This window comes from Parasteatoda tepidariorum, chromosome 9 (genome assembly GCF_982258835.1).
Source record: "Parasteatoda tepidariorum strain Cologne lab strain chromosome 9, Ptep-v5.0, whole genome shotgun sequence".
Lineage (NCBI taxonomy): Eukaryota > Metazoa > Arthropoda > Arachnida > Araneae > Theridiidae > Parasteatoda > Parasteatoda tepidariorum.
The window spans coordinates 97,118,997-97,140,111 of record NC_141763.1 but is presented as its reverse complement, the minus strand read 5'-3'; the positions used below and the strand labels follow the sequence as shown (position 1 = coordinate 97,140,111).

The 21,115-nt window shown below is 29.2% G+C and overlaps 1 protein-coding gene across 6 annotated transcripts in view; it reads right to left on the bottom strand.

Moving 5' to 3' along the window:
• Nucleotides 1-21,115, bottom strand: part of LOC107456085 (uncharacterized) — a 61,581-nt gene that overhangs the window by 29,786 nt on the left and 10,680 nt on the right. For 2 of the 6 annotated variants that reach the window (XM_087152465.1, XM_087152464.1), the window contains exons 2-3: nt 20,062-20,112; nt 11,516-11,581 (exon numbers count right to left, since the gene is read on the bottom strand). The gene's annotated coding sequence lies outside the window, so the exon portion shown is untranslated. Of the gene's footprint in view, nt 1-1,041; nt 1,108-3,271; nt 3,917-3,999; nt 4,170-11,515; nt 11,582-12,423; nt 12,564-20,061; nt 20,113-21,115 lie in introns of those variants that run through there. The other 4 variants (XM_087152467.1, XM_087152466.1, XR_015429452.1 and 1 more) reach the window with 4 other exon arrangements.

Here is a 21,115-nt window from a genome sequence, read left to right as displayed (position 1 = left end):
GATGTGTTAGGGCCAGTTGCTCTACCTTATCTTCGAGGCCTCCATAACGCTACGTTTCAGCAGACAATGTACGACCGCAGGTTGCCCGCACTATCCTGACCTTCCTTGATACAAAACATGTTCGCCTGTTGCCCTGGGCAGCACGTTCTTCTGATCTCTCATAAATTGAAAACGTCTGGTCAGTGGTTGTCGAATGAGTGGCACGCCACCACTCGTCGGTCACGACGGTCGATTAATTGTGGCATAATATTGAAACTGCATAAAATGCTGTACCCGTCTATGCTATCTAGCTTCTGCTCGACTCGATGCCCTGGAGAATAACTGCTGTTATTACTGTCGGGGGAGGCTACTGAGTACTGATACCTCAGGATCTAAACATCCAAATATCCTGAAAATTTATTAACTTGTTCTTCCCACTATAATGCATGTGCCCAATAAATATTCTGTTATTGGCATTCCTTCCTGGTACAGCAATTTTTAATGACCAGTAATGTATATACATACAACTTAACATACACATAAATGCCCATAGTTATTAATAATTTTGAGACTTAATTTTCTGAAATATAACTTAGATGCAACTCGAATTAACCTTTTAACTGAAATTAAATTGTAATTTTAACTAACCAATTGATTTACGTTTGTTCTGTTTAAGAATGAGCTCGATTGTTTCACGTTCGACAAGTTCAGAATTAATAAGTGTTTTTTGCTTAAAAACTAGAGCTCATGGAAACAAAATCTAAATACGAAATTTAATTTCTTGGAAACGCGATTGATAAACTAAGAGGAGTCACATTCACTTAAGCACCAAAAGGAATAAAAAGCTGAATAATATCAAATTTTATCAAGGTGTATATATTAAGCTTAATAGCCTTGAGTTACCTTTATATTTTTCCCCTTGAATCATATTAAACGTTATTTTCTACTGAGATGGAATCAATTTAGATTGAAGAATTCTTCAAAATTAAAATTCGACTAATTGGAACACTTAGACACAAACATCAAAAGTCACAACATCAATAACAGTTAGGTAACACATACTTGCAATTTATCGCATGCCCTTTTATTTCATCAACAGTCATATAGAATATGGTCATTTTTCCAACCCTGCAATACAGAGAGAAATTATATCAAATTAAATCGGCAAACAAATTATAATGCGGAAAAGAGTACTAATATATAATTAAGGTTTATAATATTAAAAAGCAACATTGTTCTCTCAGTAAATAGGGCTCCCAACATGCTTTAGCTGTAGAAAAGGGAGAAACAGGACCTTTTCAATAAACAAAGTTAAAATAAATAAAATTCAGGTATACTTAATAAATGATTTAGTGTTCCTTACTTAAACATCAGAATTCATTTAAAGGAAAGACCCTACTAGATAGAAAATTTTTTCAACTCAGTAATAAAACGTGAGAGCTGGGAGTAATTACAAATTTTTTTTTTAATGCTTAGTTTTATTTCGCACTTAATTTTTGTTTTATCATATTGTATATAAGATAAATAAGACTAATTTTTAGCATGACAGTAGCAATACATTTAATACATAAAAGATTGAAGAAATTAATATATTCGCACTTAAAGAGACTTATCAGCATTTAAAAGAAAAGAACTGTTAGTACGGCTTTCAGGAGAAAAGCTCCAGACACCCGTCTCGCGTCGTGGCGGGAACTGGTTGCACATGATTACTATGATCTTAGCTTGGCACAAGCCGGCGAATCTTTTCTCCCCTTCCCTAGTATTAGTGGCAGTCCTAGAGGAACTCGTCTTTCTTTTATTCTCTTGTCGTAATGTTACTTTTCTTTTCATTAAATTTATGATCAGAGAAAACTCTTCAAAATTCTTAGTTTCTTAACAAAATTAAATATTTTTTTAAAAAGACCAAAACATTAAAACTAAGAAGTTTGTTTCTTCTTTTTAAATGTACGATATTACAAAAGCTAAGGCATTATAAAATTTAAAATAAGAATTGCTTAATACATTATTCTAATAGATATGTTTTAAAAGAGTTTTAAATTGATTTATTTAATTAAATTTTGATTTCTTTTTCTTAGTTAGATGTTTTTTAAAGCCTTATAGTCTTTAAAATTTCATAGATAAAAAAATGTAAGTTTTAATGTTAATGAACTTGCTGATGTAAATGCTTTATCCGATCATTTAATAAGAGATATTCAAAAGCTGAATGAAAATATTATTCTTTTTATACAAACAAAAATTATAATGAAAAAAGTTAATTACAAATTTGAAATTGAAAATTGCTTTTTGTTAAAACAAACGGCAAACTAATATTTATATAATAATAAGTTTTGATATCGAAATCATTCATAGAATTTTAGTTCTTCATTTGTCTTTGGGATAGTAATAAAATTTAACAAATTTTAAACATCATTTCCATAGAGCCATATTTTCACAAATATGTCATGTCTTAGACAGGAATGAAATGCTTATTCCAGTTTTATGTATGTAACAACAGTTAATCGCATGAAAAAGAAAAGCTATGTATAAGAAATCTAAATCAAATGCCTCTCTTGAATATAACGATTAAAGAAAGATATTCTTTTTTCAGAGAAAGAAAATATTGATCGAAACATGAGTAATAATCTCCTAAGTTTTTTCACGAGGCAAAAGAGGCTGATTAGAAAAAATATTTTTAACCACCATTACAAAAAAAAAATTATTTCCAATAAATAAATAACAACTGTATTCCAAATAAATTAACGCATATCCAATAAAATAAAAGCATAAATGAAAATACGGTTTCGTTGAAGCCTATATTATTTATTCTCCCTAAGAAAAAGCAAAAGATAGTCTAAATATTAATTCAAAAATTTGAAGAGTTCTCTTGAAAGCGGATAAAGCAGCCAATCTGGTAGAGCCAGTGTTTCCACACGTACCCCAAGGGGTACGGGGACAGTTTAATGGAGGTCAACAAACGAAAATTTCAAAAAATTTTATTTAAAAACAAAGCTTGCCATGAAAGTTTACGATTACGTAATTTTCTATTGGCTATTTTTGGCAGAGTTAACAGTTAATAATTAGTGGTGTCAACAGCTAGTTGTGATTTTTAACTTTTGTGGAAATTTTTGTAGCAAAAAATACATTCATTTTTTATTAAAGGTACACAGCGTTACGAAAAATTTAGAAAGGGTACACTGCGGTAGACCAATCGATTCCTTCATCTCACTCGTTACCATAGAAGCAGACAGCCCCAGACTTTATGTCGGGAGCTAGGCTATTCTCCTCAAAGCCGCACTGAACAAACCATATGAAAAAATATGATAAAAAATATGAAAACTATATAAAAAAATATGAGATTTTTAAAAAATGGTGAAAACATTTTGAATTTATTAGAGTTATCACGTCAAATAGTGAATTACTTTAGTGAAAACCTCAAGTAAACAAATGCAAGAAATTTTGTTAGTTGATGTTAAACATGGTCATTAGAAATTTTCTACTTCACTTTATTCAGAGAATGTGTAAGTTCCCTGCACCACAAATTTGAGCAATTTTAACTTAAAAATTTTATATAGTGAACATTACTTCAAAAAAAAAGTTATGTTTTTGAAATTATTAATTTCCCCATACTACAGACAATTTGAACAATATATATTGTAACCAAATGCATTTGAATCCCTTCTCACATTTTCTTTACTGCATTAACAATTTAGCGTGAATCAAAGAAAAAATATTACGACCCTTTTCCATACAAAATTAAAGTCAACTATGTAGTATGTTATACGTTAAGCATAAGTTCATAATGCAAAATTTTAACTTACTTTTTTTCACTGATGACTTGGTTTTACGTCGGGTAGGTTAATTCAGATATATTTGTGACAAAGATGCCTGGATTAACATACCCAGCAAGAATTTCATGGCGAATTTCTTTCATTCAGTAGTTGTTTCATGACTGGCACACCTAAAAAGTGATGGTAATCATAATACTATCCATACATTTATTAATATTTAATTAAAAGATCAATATAAAGTTATAATACATACCTCTTCAGTGAGTTTGTCGTCAGAACAGCAAACAGACGGAATTGCTACAGAAATCCCTATCATACACAAGGAGATTGAAAAATAACTTTGCCAACATATGGCTTTTTAAACAGCATGCTATTTGAGGGAACGGGATAAATTTTTGTACAGCGATTATGATCTTTAATGATGTTAAGAACAATTACGTAGATCACACAATTAGTTTCAAAATGGCAATATCTACCTTTTTTTAATCGAAGCGTATTAATAGGCAGGTATAACAGTTTTTTTTGGCTCTTCAGAGTAATATCATGGGCGATATTCTCACATTTTGTTAGAGTAAAACACACTAAATATTTCCTTTTACGCATTTTGTAAATCATATAAAAAAAATCGTGAAATCAGTAGTAGTAACTACCGAAGAAAAGATCGACGGCGAAATCACGCGAATCGGACTCTTCAAAATGTTTCCTTTCGAGGTTCGGTTGTGGTAATAAATATTGTATTAAAAATAAAATATGGGATTTTGAAAACAGTGTGGAAGTAAATGTCCCCCCCCCCAAAAAAAGTGATAGAATCATTACTTTAAAAATTAAGTATTTATAAGTGCGATTTGAATTTCTCATATTGTCAGTTATATATCAGGATGTTTAAAAACTGTAATTTTCAACTGTAATTTTGACTCTGAGTGTAACCGTGAGAGCTAAATCGTTTATATCATTTTTATTCATCGATTATATCTCATCATTTTTATATTATATTACCTACGTACAAAATTTTATTTCGTCCACTCAAAAGTCATCTCCAAAATTTCACATATCAGCAGTTCTTAAATAATTCCCTGTATAACTGCATAGGAAAAGCACTACTTTTCTGATATCTATACCACATTACGGAATTGACTATAGGATAAGCTTTAAATAAATGCACGGGATTTCTCTTGCAGACCTGAGAAACTACTTATTAAAAGATTCCAGGCCGATTTTAAACTAAGCGATTGTTAATGAAAATTTCACTACCCCTTAACGCTTGCATTTTTTACATGCCGTGACGCGAAAGAAAAAAAATCCTCTTTAAAAAGTAGTCATTTTAGCTAAATGAATATTTTCTTCTGTCATATACGACTTGATTTTTTGAAAGGAATAAAAAACATTTATTTGATGATGAAATAGTCCTACTTCAGATAAGAGTTCTCGTAATTCACGTGACGTACGTCACGCTAGATCTACATGGGTTAATTTGATTCACATATTTCTCGGTAAAATTCCGCCTCCGGTAATTCACTTTACTGCATTTGGTGCTTATTCCCACGCTCGATGAATGTTAAAAATAATGAACTGCCTTAAAATATGAATGTTAAGTTGTCAGTTCAGAATCACTCCAGCATTAGAAAAAGGGCTGCAAAGGTATGTACATTTGCTGTACATGCGTATTTCCGAGTTTCGGTTGCAGTAACTTTATAATACAATTATTAGAACTTGATGGAATGTTAGTGCAGTATAAAAAGATTTACAGGTTGCGAACCTGTGGTAACGAAAGCCAGTGGCTGCTTTGCCTTCACTTTCCACCTTCCCTAATCTGTCCGCTACCTAGTTACCGCGAATATTCTCGTATAATGGGATCCACTGGAAGTATGATTCCCAGAGATTGTCCTTAGTTTGTGTATCACGGGTTTTGTCACTTGCAGAGGACCAGGCACTTAGATGTAGTAAAAGAACGTCCTTTTACTGGATGCGGCTGGCATTATCCTTAGTTTATGGGCATGAATGTTCATCGCGTGTATTGGTACAAAAGAGCGTTTCGAACGGAAGTTAAATTTAAATAAAAAAAATTGTTAAAACAATAAATCTAAAATTTGAATAAATTTTTTCTTTAAGAATACTGACATAGTAAAGAATGCGCATATTTAAACATCTCGTTTTGCTATGCATGTAAGATCTTTATAATTTAAGATCTTATAATATCTTATATATATTTAATAAGATGTTTTTCAAGTGTGAAAAACCAAAAAGATCATGGGTTCCAGCACGTACCTATGCGTCATTTTATAAAATGTTTCTAGTGGAAGTTATACACTAAGAAAGACTTAGAAGTTATGTATAAGTCCAGTGGAAGTTATCACAAATCAAAAGTTCAAAGAAAGATAGTGTGGGTACACCGCTTTGCTGGATCGCTTATATTTTACATGGTGCTTTGAAACTTTTAAATCCATTATTTCTTAGCTGCCAACGCTAAAATTTTTTGAAAAAGTTTTTGTTAGTGGCAATGAAAAAATGAACTGTCAACAGAAATTTCTTTAATTTTATCAGCACCTAAAACCATCGATATGTTTTACATGTTTTTATTAGCAATGTATTTATGATGATTTTGAACATTTTAAATGAAATTTATTAAAGAACAAAAATGATTGGGTCAAATTAGGAACACCATTCAGTAAAATGGGAGTTTTCACTTCCCAAAAATCAGTTTGTGGCACCTCCGTACTCTCCCTAAAACTCCAGGATTTTCCCCGTCCTTTAAAAAACATAAGGATTTTTTATCGCTTCAGGTTAACTTTCTAGCATTCTCAAATCTATTTACAATTCTCGCACACCCAGAGTTATCTCCCTACTCTCCATCCACAAACCTGTTTTATGTACTGTGTTTGATATCTTGTTTGAGTTTATTTTTCTCCCCTTCTAGTTAAACTTATTCTTTTAAGTCCTTTTTGCAACTTGTTTCTGACATGTTTCCCTTTGTCACTTTATGTTACGACCCTAAGGAAGGTTAATAAAAGAATGAAAACTATCAATGTTATGCGTTCTTGCTTTAATCACTTAATGTTTTACCTATGTGGCACAAAGCACTCCCTATCTCAATTTGGTCATAGTACTAATATTTGAGAAATGATAGAAAACTCATAAGATATAAAGATATGAGCACTTTAAAAGTAAAGTCCTCGTAGCAATTATAGGTGCAGAATGTTGCTCTTGACTGAAAGCTGATTTAACACTCCTAATAGCTGATATAAATAGAAGATAGCGAACGCCCCAGAATCTCAAAGGCAAAAACATTAACAAAAGATAATTTTTTTTTCTTTTCAAAGCATGCAATGTAAAAAAGCATATTCCCATTTTAATTTCTTTGATAATTCTTTTTAAGGATTAAGAATCACAGAGAAATTGCTTACGTTTTCAGTCATACTAGTGTTAAAAAATGCACAAAGGGGGATAAGGTAATATCAGGGTAAAAAAAATGTCAGTATATTTTCAAAAATGCACCCTTATGAGATGAACTAGTAGAGAAAATGTGTAATCTTTACATATTTTTTGTTTTTATATGCAATTATAAAAATATCCCTGTCAATACTTACTATTATCATTGACCGTCAATTTTCACGGACCAGCAGAAAAATGATGCAGCAAGGGGTATAACATGATGTAGCAAGTGGGAAAACATGACATAGTAAGCAGAAAAGCTACACACAGATAACAAACAAGTCTTAAAAAAAGCATTTCAGAGCTTTGGAACAAAATGATTTTGATCTTGCAGGCTGGCAGAAAAAACAAAGCGGGATTTTCTCAAAAGGGATAACATAAAATCAGAGATAATTTAACATTATTGGTATAGATAGTCAGTTTTCATGGACGAACAGAAAATGACGTAGCAAGCGGGATAACGCACGAAACGGAAAACGTAAAATCGGGGTTCAACAGTATGTTGTTTTAGTTGACCTATTCTGTTATGAAAGAGTCCAATCGGACTCCTTCAACTTTGAGGCAAAAAAGAAGAAATCCAAAAATGCAACACACTACAACAACGAATGAAGAGAAAACATATAAAAGTTCCCAATTTAAATTTACATAAGAAATTGAAATGTTTAGTTGTTACCACTAAAATCCAGAAACAAATTGATACATTAAAATTATTACATCATATAACTTTTGATACAGAAGAGTAAACTTTTATAAGTTAAAATCGAACATATAAGATCAACGTCAATGTTTCTAAAAATTAGGTATAGCGCAGCGAAACGTATTCTGATTGTGTTGTTTTTCAGAAGATTCAATTTAGGAGAATAAACAAAATGTACCAATACTTTTACCAGATGTAACACTATATACTAGAGGCAGTTCAAATATTATTCATGCGCATAGTTTTAGGTGTAGATTTGTGGCATAGCATTTATTCTGAAAAGAGCTATGCAAAATTTAAAATTAAACGTAATGGATTTTTAAAAGCTGACTTAACACTTCTAATAGGGGAAATGATAGAAGATAGTGAATACCTTAGATTCTCCAAACACTGAGTTAAAACATAAACAAAAGATGAATTCTTTTTCTCTAAGCATTAAATGCAAAAAGAATATCAATTTTAAAACAACCTCCAATTTTTATGTCTTTAACAATAATTTGTAGAATTGGGATTAGGAATTATATTGTTTTAGTGCATATATTCTGTTATGAAGGAGTCCAACCGGACTCTTTCGACTTCAAGACAAAAAAGAAGAAATCAAATGCGACACACTACAACAATGAACAAAGAAAAAACATGTAAACGTTCAACATTGAAATTTATATAAGAAGTTCAAGTATTTAGTTGTTACCACTAAAATCCAGAAACAAACTGATACATTAATATTATTATATCATATTAAATTTGATACAGAAGAGTAAACTTTTAATAGCTAAACTCGAAGAAATAAGATAAATGTCTCAGCTTCTAAAAAAAGTAGATAATGTAGATAACCTATTCTGTTTGTGTTGTATTTCAAAAGAATAAGTCAATTTAGGAGAATATATAACCATTGAAAACAAAAAATTTCCCAAATATTTTGTAAATAAATATTAAAAGGTATTTATACCACAAATTAACTCAAATGTAAATAAAACCTATGCCTAGTATTTAACATTTAATAATTATATCAGAAAGGTTGTGTTTAGAGATTAATTAAGAATATATTTCCGCAACAGGGAGTTTAGAACATGTGAATTACAGCTGTTAAGGCTGATTTTTGAAGGTTCCGTTGTAATATGAAATGATGCTTTTTTGTTGAATATGTTATTTTCATAACTGCAGTGTGTTTGCAACTGTTACTCATGACTGTTAGGCCAAGTTCAGTCTATCTAAAGCCAGCATTGTCTATACTTATTTTGAAAATAGTGCAAAACATCAATATGGATAAAAGCTAGTTTTGTGAAAGTGAAAAAAGTTTGTGTGTATATAAATATAATGGTAATTTTCACATGCTTTTTTTGTAGGAAAAATATTAAAAAATTATTCTGAGAAAATCAATAACTTTTCAAGGACACTATCACAGAATTCCAGGACTTTTTGGGTTCCTGATTTTTTCCAGCAAAAACTAAAGGTTTTTCAAGTACCTTGAGAACTGTGGCAATACCATGGGAAAAACCTTTTACAATGAATTCTTTTTATAACATTAATTCAAATTTAAAGTATAGGAAAAAACTAAGTCAGATAAACTAAAAGTAAACTATAAAGTTTCAAGTACTGAACATCTTTTTTCCTCTTCAAAATATCAAACTAGAAGAATTTGGAATGGGATTAAATTCCCGTGCCAGAACAGCACAGATGCTAATAATGTCATAATTTATTAGACATTTAAAAAAAGCATAATGGCACCTAATTCAATGATACCTAATTAATTTTAGTAATAGATACTTTTGGTGTTATGGTAATTGGTGCAGTTTTAATCAATACCATATATGTAACCGGCAAAATATGAAATCCGGCATTGTATAGAATGACTAGGTTATTGTATAGAATGCCTAAAATTAGCCGGCAAAGTGTGAAATGATTTATATTTCTCACATTTCCTAGGCATTCTATAGATTGCCAAATGAGAAACCAGCAAAGTATAAAATACATCTCCGATTCGTTTCAAATATATTTGGCAAGCCTCGTAACTTTTGACTAATAACAAAAATTATTTTTTTACTGTGCTGCTTGTAAATGGAGGAATTTAATGAAATTTACACGGAAAAATTTAATGAAATTTAATTCAAAATGTCATTCAAGCCTGCCATATTGATAAAGTAGGTTAATTTCATATTTTTTATATGAAAATTTTGTTTTCCTTAATAAGAAAGGCTTAAATTTTGTTTTGCATAACTTTCTAATTTTCTTTCCACATTTTGAATAAATGTTTTTCAATAGCACTCTCAGTATTTTTTCAGAATAGCATTTTTATTTTTGAGAAATGCATGTTACTGTGAATGTCCGAAATCGGTAGCTTTACATTTATTCGATATTTTAATACTTACTGACGATAGATTAGAAGAAACATCAGTGTAGGGTATACTGAGCAATGCTTAACTAGAACTAGACTGGACCTTTGGTAAATGTTCGAAATATATACTAGGTCTAGTTAAGCTCCATTGCCCGGTATACCTTACACTGATGTTTTTTTAAGGTTAAGTGCCACTGCCCGGTATACCCTACACTGATGTTTTTTTAAGGTCAAGTGCCATTGCCCGGTATACCTTACACCAATGTTTTTTAAGGTCCGGTGCCATTGCCCGGCATACCTTACACTGATGTTTTTTTTAATGTTAAGTGCCACTGCCCGGTATGCATTTGCCTATTATACCCTACACTGATGTTTTTTTAAGGTCAAGTGCCATTGCCCGGTATATATTAGAATGCTACTTCAAACACTGATGTTTCTTCTAAACTAACGTCAGTAAGTATTAAAATATCGAATAAATGTAATTACATCCACGAATAAATTAATATCAAATCGGATGTAATAAATGTTTCGGACATTTACCAATGCTACTATGTGATTGTCGACATTCGCCGGTGAAAGTCAACAACCACCGATTTCGCTCATTCACAGTAACATGCACATCATTTACATAATAACCTCATCAGGACGTTTATTTCATACATTGCCTAAATAGCATCCGGCATTGTATAGAATGCCTAGGCATTCTATACAATGCCTAGTCAAAGTATGCAATACTTCTCACATTTCATACTTTGCCTAAAAACGTCAGGCATTCTATACAATGCCTAGTCATTCTATACAATGCCGGCGTTTCATACTTTGCCGGTAACATATATATATTTCTGTTTCTTTCACAAGCATGATTTATTTCCTTGCAAAAAAATATTTATGATATAACAATAAAAAACTTTTTGTTTTAGAAAATGACAGTTTTAAAAATTTTCTAGAACTTTGAACTAATGTGTTCACCGCACGGTATTTAATCAGAATTACGCAGTACAGTATCACATTATTACTCATAAATTAACTCGTTTCTATTTTACGACCATCTTCAACAGAAAACATATAATTTAGCAATTATACACGAGAAAATTTAACTATGGAATTGAATCCTGCGAGCCGGCATTACTATGTTATATTTTTTAAAGTTCACTTATATATTAGTACATAAGACAAAAAATTGGTAGTTGAGCATAATACATAAACACATAAGATGCCATAATCATATATAATGTAGCTATATAAAGTTTAATATATCATATATAATGTTTATAAGACATTAAGATGTTAAAACCATAAAAAAGTTACCTTGTTTGATTAAAGGTGAAGTTTTCCTGCTTGTGGAATTTAAACAGAACTAAAACAGCATTCAACCTGGTAGAAATAAATGAATTAAGCATTAAGAAATTGCAAACAAAATTAACTAACAAAAATTCCTCTCTCAGCTTTAACACCTTGTCTTACATCTTCATAAGTTAAGTTTTCATCTTCTTTCATTAAGGCAGTGTTTCCCAAAGTGTGGTACCCGTACCCCACGGGTACAGGAACAGTTTAGCGGAGCTACGCTTTCTGATACGAAAGAACTTACAACAAACGAAAATTTCAAAATTTTTTATTTAAAAGCAAGGCTAGCCATGAAAATTTACAATTAAGTATTTTTTATTGGCTATTTTTGGCAGAGTTAAAACTTAATAATTAGTGGTGTCAACAGCCAGTTGTGATTTTTAACTTTTGTGCAATTTTTTTATAGTAAACAACACATTCATTTTTTTATTAGTGGTACACAGAGTTACGAAAAATTTAGAAAGGGTATACAAAAGTCATACGTTTGGGAAACACTGCGTTAAGGTTTAGAAGTTTTTCTTTCAGTAATGCAGTTAGTTTATCATGCATTGGTAGGATTAGACAATTGTTTTTTCATTCAGTGTTTCACCTGTCCCTGGGTTAGGCAAACAACGTGAGTTCAGGATGCTCACAACTTTCAGTAACTTTTTTAAATCATACAAACTATCTTGGTTACATTTTTGAATATATTATAAGAATTTTTAATTTGCACGAATAAACATGCAACCCCAAAAAATCCGAAATGCTTCGTTGAAATTTAAAATCATTTTTGACACGAAAAAAAAAGTATTAAACTGATAATAATCGATAAAATCTCCCCAAAAAAGGAAATAAGATAATTGGTTGATTAAGTAAAATGGATACATAAATACTTTTAAAATTCACCAGCCTCTGTCTTGCCTGTAATGATACCTCCTCATCATAATCGGGAAAATCTTTTTTTGAACTGTTTTTATTCTTCACGCCACCAATCTTGGAATTACTTTCAAAACTGGTACCAAGGAATTTAATTCTGCCAAAATTAAAAAGTTTAACTCTTAATATAGAGAAATGTATCAATTCCACTTTCTTTGATGTTAGACTTGTTAATATTGCAGTCACAAGAAATAAGGATTTGTTGCTTAAAAATTTAGATTTCTTAGGGAACTCTTACATATATTTTGAATACTATAAAAATGGAATAAAAATAATTCAAATAATAACCTCATCAAAAAAAGTTTTAAGAAATATTCTTCTCGGGGTCCACCGGTCAAAACTGCGCTTTTCTTATTACACAAATAAAAAAGTATCTCCCACTAAAACAAATTTTAAAATCTAACCAACCACCCAAAAAATTCTCTTTACACTAAGCCACTAATTTTCAATGGGCTTCTTTCAATTGTTATTTTAAATGTGATTTTAAAGTTGTGCATTGACGATACAATTAATTTGGCTGGAAAAATATCTTCCACCAAAAAGGATTTTAAAAATTATCTCACCCTAAATATTAAAAAATACCCTCTTAAATAATCAAAAGTATTCCTTAAATCTAATTTAAAAACTACAATATATATATATATATATATATATTAAAAGTATCCTTCCAGTGTTAGCTGGTTTAAATCGCAGTTAAAACTACATAGTTTAAAAAAAAAAAGTTTTTTTTTTATTATTTAAGGAAAGAACTTTTTAAATAATTTTTTATTATTATTATTATTAACATAAATAGTTAAATAAAACCAAATGAAAAAAATTTGAATATTTCGGAAATACTTGTTAATTTGGAGTTTAACTGCTACTGTGAATAGCATGTGTTGATATAAAAATGCAAATGCATTTTTTGTATATGTATTATTTTATATATATATATATATATATATATATATATATTGCTCTTTTCTAAAAATATATATATAAAATAATTAATGTAAGCAAATTTAAAGTTGCATTATAATGCTACTAAAAATTATTAAAATAACATCAATTCCACGTTCTGATTTTAAAATTATTCAAAACACGTTAAAACAAAAAGTTTCTCTGTTGTTTTTTTCATCTTATTTAACAGTTTGGTTACACTGAGTATAATCAAAAGCATAAATGGGAATGAAGTGCTTTTCTGAATTTTACATTTTATTTGGTAATTTTTTCCTACTATCTGCACAAACAAATATTTATTGTATGTGCATGCAATATGGTTTTATTAATGAATCTAATAATTTCAAAATACAATGCTTTAAATAAAAGAGTAACATTGAAAAATTTTGAAAAGCATTCACAATTTATTTAAAATATCATCAATGTATATTGTTTTATTTAATGAGGCATTATTTATAAGCATTGTTATGTTTAAAGATTCATTCTGTTGAAATAAATTTATAAAAAGCTTATTTTTTATTGTTAAGTTATTAAAACGATTATGTGATTTACTAAAATATAACTTGGTGTACTATTATGTGTAGATTATGTATCAGGGTTGTCACTCAAATCTGGAAAAAAAATTCCCTGTGTTTTCCCTGTACATATTATGCACAATATATTAACAGAAAACAACAATTACTGGGCTCTTGTGCGAGCTATTGTTGGGCTACCTATATTTATTAGTTTTAATTGCTGGAAAAACAGCTGAACATACTTAAATAATGCTATAGTAAATGAAATAGCTTAGTATAGCTGAAATAGCATGGTTAAACATCCCATAGATTACATTTTGAGTGGTCACCATTTTTTAAAAGACAAAAAAGAGAAACAAAATTCCCTGTATTTTCCCAGTTTGTAAAGAAAAAATCAAAATTCCCTGCATTTTCCAGGTTCTCCTAGTGGAGTGGCAACCCTGTGTATGCATGAGTGCCACTCAACAAAAATTTCGAGATTGAACTTATTTTTTGACCAATTAACAAGGTTTAGCGTTTTTTATTCAAGATGTACCTAGCCAAAATAATGGCTCATGCATTAAAACAATGATTTAATTATTTTTCTAAACATTATTTTATCTTTATTCTATTAATCTATTTTTTTTACAGCAAACAAAATAAAAACAACAGCTCAGTTTGCACATCTTTTTCCACTAATTATTTAATAATAAACCAATAACTTTCTCGTAAAAGTATTCATATCTCTACTTATTTTTCATTTCATCATTATTTATCTTTTGTCCTATTTCAATAGATTATTTTTTTTTTCAAAAAATAAATAAGTCTTAACTTTTGCTGGCATTTCAAAATGTTGGGAAAAAATGAAAACTGAAGCAAATTGAGATACAAAAGTACAACTTTTGTAAGACGATCCGAAGTTCAATCAAACCTGTTCTTTCACTGCATTGTGACACCCTTACTTAATCATGTTGCAGTAATTATAAAAAATAACAATGCTTGATATTTTACTTTTATGATTAATAAAAAAATTTATCACATTTTTAAGGAAAAAAGAAAATTTTTATTTAAAAACAAATGGAAAAAGATATTAATTGATGAAATTTATCTTATCTTAGCTTATTATTATGATTTTTTTTTCAAGACTGACTTCAGTTCCTAGAAATGAAAAGTGGCACCCATGTGTATGAAGACTATTTGACATTTTTAGTCCTTTTAATCATTTAACTATTTTAAAATATATTTAATTCAAAGTATTACCTTAAATTTTTCAAGCTGTTTTAAGTGAAAATTTGTGCTAATTAAATTGAGGAAAAAAAAAACAAACTAGATTTGATTATGTTTTGAAATTAATTAAGATGAATGTTGCAAATTGAATACTGCTAATTAATGACATTAATGCTGAAGTAAGACATTTTCATAGCAAACAAGTGAGATATACACCTGGTAAAAAAAATGAACCAAACATTAAAAGTTGCAGACAAAATTAATTTAAACATTCAAAAATTGATGTCTCATCATTATTAGCTTGTCTTACATCATCGTAAGTTAAGTCTCTCAACTTCGAAAGTAATACCAAATTCAGGATGTTTACAGCTTTTAGTCACTTTTAAATCATACAAACCCTTATTGTTTTGGTTACAGTTTTGAGGACGTTATAAGAATTTTTAATATGCACAAATGAATTTGCAACTAAAAAAAAAATCAGAAATACATTTGTAAAATTTGTAAGTTTCATTTTTGATGCAAGAAAGAAATATTAACGATAGATAAATCTAGTAAAAAAAGGAAACAAGAAAATTGATTGAGTAAGCGATCTAATTAAGTAAGTCCAATTAATTGTAATTGAGTAAGTTCAGTCTCTCTGATTAGCTTCTAACGATCTCTCTTCATCATATTCGGGAAAATCTTTTTTCTTTTGACTATTATGATCCTTCATGTCATCAACGTTGGTACAATTTTCTGTGTAGGAGGGAGGTTTTTCCATTTTGCCGAAAGAAATTTTTAAATTCAACTGAATCTTAAATACGTACGTAATTTATTTGCTTCAATAAAACAAAAAGATTTTGTTACTAATATTTTCTAATTATGTTAATTTTTCCACCAATATTTTAGGAGTTCAACAATTTTAAACTAAATTATTTAATTTGATGAGCTATGATTAGTCATTTTTTAAGGCACTGAATTGTTGTAAAGATTTGGCCTTAGTTGTGACTTGATGTCCACTCAGCTTTAGATCGATAAGTACCATCGATCTAAATTGACTGATTGATGATATCAATTCAGATCAATGGGGGGAATCGTAGAAGTGAAGGCAACCTGTGCTCAATACTGGCCATATTACCACAATTAGGCTGTTGGTCTCGAAATTGTAAAGCCTTAACATCCGGCCCGCTATACTGTTATTGTAGTCAATAATTAAAATTAATAATATATAAAAAAATGTATTCACAGCTAAGATCAGAGCTCATTCTAGGCAGGGTAAACAGGGCGCAGCACCCTGCTGCCCTTTTAGTAAAAAAAATTCACCCTGTTGCCCCTGAAGTAAATTAGTGCCCTGATGTAATAGACTCCATACCCTTTTTGCCCTTTCTTTCCTCAATCCTTCTTTACTTTTTCCCCAAACTCTACAATGGATTTCATGAACTGTTATTTTTAACTCTTTTTATTTAGTTTGTCATTGCTGTCAATACATAAATTTATATGGGAAAGGAAAAATAGCCATCACAACCCATTGTTGCACTTGTCTTTGAAAGTTTGCAGTTACTTCCACTATCATTAAATCATAATTATTATTAATCATTTTAATTATTTAATCATAACTACAGACATTTAAAAACATACATTTATTATTTTATTAATATATGCATGCATTTGAAATAAATTACTAAGCTAATTAGCTCATTAACTCGATATATATGTTAATTTATTAATGAAAATAAGTAATTAATGATTGCTTTGCTACTTTTAGTTAAGTAAAAAAAAAAATCTTTTACTAATTGGCAATGTTTTTTAATAGAACGTGTAAAGAATTCGTGTTTTAATAGAACGTGAAATTATTGCCTTTTTAGAATAATAATGCCCTTTTTTTAAACTTTTGCACCCTGCCCTTTTTTCTGCCTAGAATGAGCTCTGGGCTAAGATAAAGATATAACTTTTCACTATACTATGAATTGAGTAACAAGTAAGTTGGTAAATGTCAAATCTCGACAAATATGAAATTAAGAGAATTCAGAGAATAGTGCTTAAAAATGAAAACATAGTTATACAGTAGTTAAAAATTTTTAAAGAGAGAATTGAAATTAATTATAAATAAAACATTTGTTCAACTTATAGATAATTCACTTATTTGATGAATTTAAAAAGTGGATAATAATGTGGTAAACATAATATTTTGTGGAAATTTTTATAATCAATTAATATAAAACCAGCATATATATATAATCAAATGAAATAAAAATGATAATTCTAAAACTTTTAATAATTCACTGTTAAAACTGATTTATTATTATTATTATTTTTTTTTGTCTTCTAACATCAAAGAGATTTGAGAGAGTCTTCCACCAACTTAATGAACATGTAATTTCCATCGGTGGAAAGTTCATTATGCATTATTAGAAATTTAAACTAAGTAAGACGCTTTGTTCATTACCAGATGTTATAGCCAAGAAATAAATGATAATACCCTTTTTAATAGTTTTTTTTTCTCTTAACTATTCGATACCACAGCTAACATTTCGGAAGAGATCCGAAATTCGGCAAATTCCGAAATCGGAATTTCGTCGGTCCCGTGAGTGATGATACTTCGTGATAGCTGAATTACTTTTAATTTAGAGTTACAGTATTATTTAACACTTTGTTTTAAATAAACACACGAAACATGAATTAAATAACAAAAAAACAAAAAAAAAACTAAGTTTTCTGGTTTAAAAAAAAAATTATTTTACTGTTTCTCCCCAAGAATAGCTATGGAGATTTGTCCTCTTTTGCACTCCTGATAATTCTTCATGCTTGTGATTGATACTTAAAAGTGTTAATGATGTAGATCTGTTGTTAATGTAATTTTTTTTCCAAAAGATTAATAATAAGTATGTTCATCATCAGGGGGTGCTGGGATGTGAGGTCACGAGAGATTGCTGTGACAAACCAAAGATTTTCACTATTTGTCAAATTTTGCTCGGCCATTTGGCGGATTAAGAAATTTCATTGTCTTTTTTTTTCTTTAGAAAACATAAATATAATTAATCAAACTTTTTGTTTTTGCTAGCAACGAAAAATATGCACATGCATTATTTCAGGTATCCATTAACAATTCTTAAGTCTTTCTCCACAAATCAAATCTCTTTGCCATTGAAAAGGCAGTTTTTTCAATCCCTCATAATAGAACTCCTACTCCTGAATACAAACAAGCCAGTTTCCTTTTTATTAGAGATTCGAGGTGGCATATTAGAGCAAATATGCCACTCAACTCAGCTACAAAAATCCTTCACCCTTTTTTTATGGGGAAAAAAAAGTATAACAGTGTATAAGTAAATAAATATAGCCTGGTTAGTATTAAAAGTGTATGTTGCAGAAAGTTAAAAAAATAGCAAACTGCAGAAACTTATCTTATTTTTTTTTAAATTATGCATAATTTTTTTAAAGAAAAGACTGTGTATACGACACTAAGTTAAATATTTAACTGGTGGAAATATTTTATGATTATCTCTCTATGTTTTAAAAAAAGTTAGTCACCTTCAAAAAATAATACTTAAGATAATTTTCACCTAGCATGCTTCTCACTGTCATAGCTTAAAAACTATTAGATAAAACAATGTGAGTTATTAGATAAAACAATGTGAGTATTATTTTAATTTCAAGAAAAATGGATTGTTGGCCCTTTCTTTAAAAAAGATTTGAATTAATTTGGAGGTAATTAAATTTTAAAAAATTTGGCACTTTTATACTATTGTGCAATTGAAAAAGACAACATATGTCATTCAAGATATTTGTGAGAACAATTTTTTTTCTTCAGATATATTAGATATATATAATTTTCAATTTTGAATTTTTGTTAATTTCAATGAATTTTCTATTGCATGACAGAATACTAGTCTGAAAGGATAACAAAAGGTTACATTATTTGGACATATTGAAAGTTAAATATTCACCTTTAGTTTTTTAGTTGACATAAGTACTCCTAAACGCAAAAATTAGGTCGGCTGTTCAACAGCGGTTATAAAATATTAAGAAAGGAACCATTGTGGCTATGGGGATAGAGGCCTCTCCTCACAATGACATGAACCGGATTCAAATGCCGACAATGGCTGGTTGATTCAAATTAGGCACCCGGCTTGCACTGACTACAGTGCTGAAGTATAATATCCTCAGTGGTAGACAGATCATGGGTTAGATTCCCCTTGATGACAGGCTAACCATGGGAGTGTTTTCCCATCCATGTAACGCAAATGCAGGTTAGTTCCATCGAAAAGTCTTCCATGAAGGCAAATTTCTCCCAATACTTGATCCAGGAGTTCCCTTGTTTTTCGGATTGGGTTCAAAATTACAAACCTATGGAGTTGAACATTAGTAGTCGTAAACCCAAAAAATGGGTCGGCTGCTCAACAACAGTTATGAAAAAAATATTGAGAAAAAATAAATTGACTTTTTTTAGACTGATTCTATTAAACACCCCAAATATTTTATTATAAATATTTTTTTCAGCTATAGCTTTCTCTTATCAGGCATGACAATAGACAAAAATGAAAAAGCTGAACTTTTACAATACAGATAATGGGAGGTGAGGTAAGGGGAAAGTTTGATGTAATACTGTGATATCAATAAGATATATTTTAAAAAGCTTCTATATCTGCCGTGAAATTTTTTATTTCGTAATAAAAGGGGCAGAAGCATTTAGACTGTGAAATTTAATTTTTCTTAAATATAATTTTAAACATCTTTGACCACTACTCTATTCTTATACATAAAACAGATTAACAGTACAAAATTTTAACAAAAAATTTACTTGTGGATAAAAATTGCAAAGTACAAAAAAATTTTTACTTGCAGAGAAAAAATTACACAGCATTTTTACTTGCATTTAGAGTTGAACATAATCTTTTTTTTTTAAAAATATTAGTACAAGATCAATTTTTCTAGAAAAATAATCAACAATTAAGATACCTCAAGCAAAAATTCAATAGTTTTCACTGGCTCTTTGCCTCCTTTTCAATCCTGTTAAGAAAGGAATAAAAGTATTTTACTGAACTGAACTGAAACCTGAAATGAATAAAAATGTGTCCCATTATGTTCTTTCTTTCTCATACAATGTTACTTTTCAAACAACTAAAAAAAAATTTTTAATTAAAAAAATAATAATAAACTGTTTTAACAAGACTAGTGATTCTTAACTCCTTATAAAATCCCACGAAACTAAAGCAGTGAAGTAAGGAGGGACTGCTGTGAACTTATAGTTTTGGGAAGGGGGAAATCCCATTTTGCTTAATGAAATTCCTTATTTGACTGAATTAAAAAAAACAACAACAACAAAACGTCTGCACTTCTCTTTAGATATAGTAAAGAAGAATCAAGAACAGCTCTAAAAAAAATACAAGTCATGAATAAATGTTCAAAAAAAACAAGTTAAAATAAAATGTTCTAGCACATTATCTTACACATGTGCAAGTGTTGGTAGTTAAAAAAACAAGCATGATTATTTTTCAATATAATATTAACAAACAAGCATATTTTTGAATATATAATAAAATCAAATTTACTAACAGCTAAGGAAGTAGATTTGTTATAACTTAAGTCAGATAATTTTTATGTACACAATAAGTCAATAGAACTTTAAACAATTTCATTTATTTATAATTCTAAAAATGAAAGCAATATTTAATACAGCAAAACTGGCTGAAAATTTGATATAAATTTATTAAAATCTGTAAAAAAAATTTTTCTTTTTTTTATGAAATTTTAAAAAGTTAAAAAACTGTTATCTTTGTAGTATATAAATACATGAATATAAAGATAAAATTCATTTGCTTCAATAAAAAAAATTTACTTTGTTGCTAATATTTTTGCAGTTTTTTTTTCACCAACACATTAACGAATTAATGATTTTATACTTAACTATTCCATCTAATAAATAAAATAATTAATGTACCATTTGGTAAATATTAATAAATAAATTTACAGCTAAGATAAAGACATGATTTTTTGTCATTCTACAAACCTA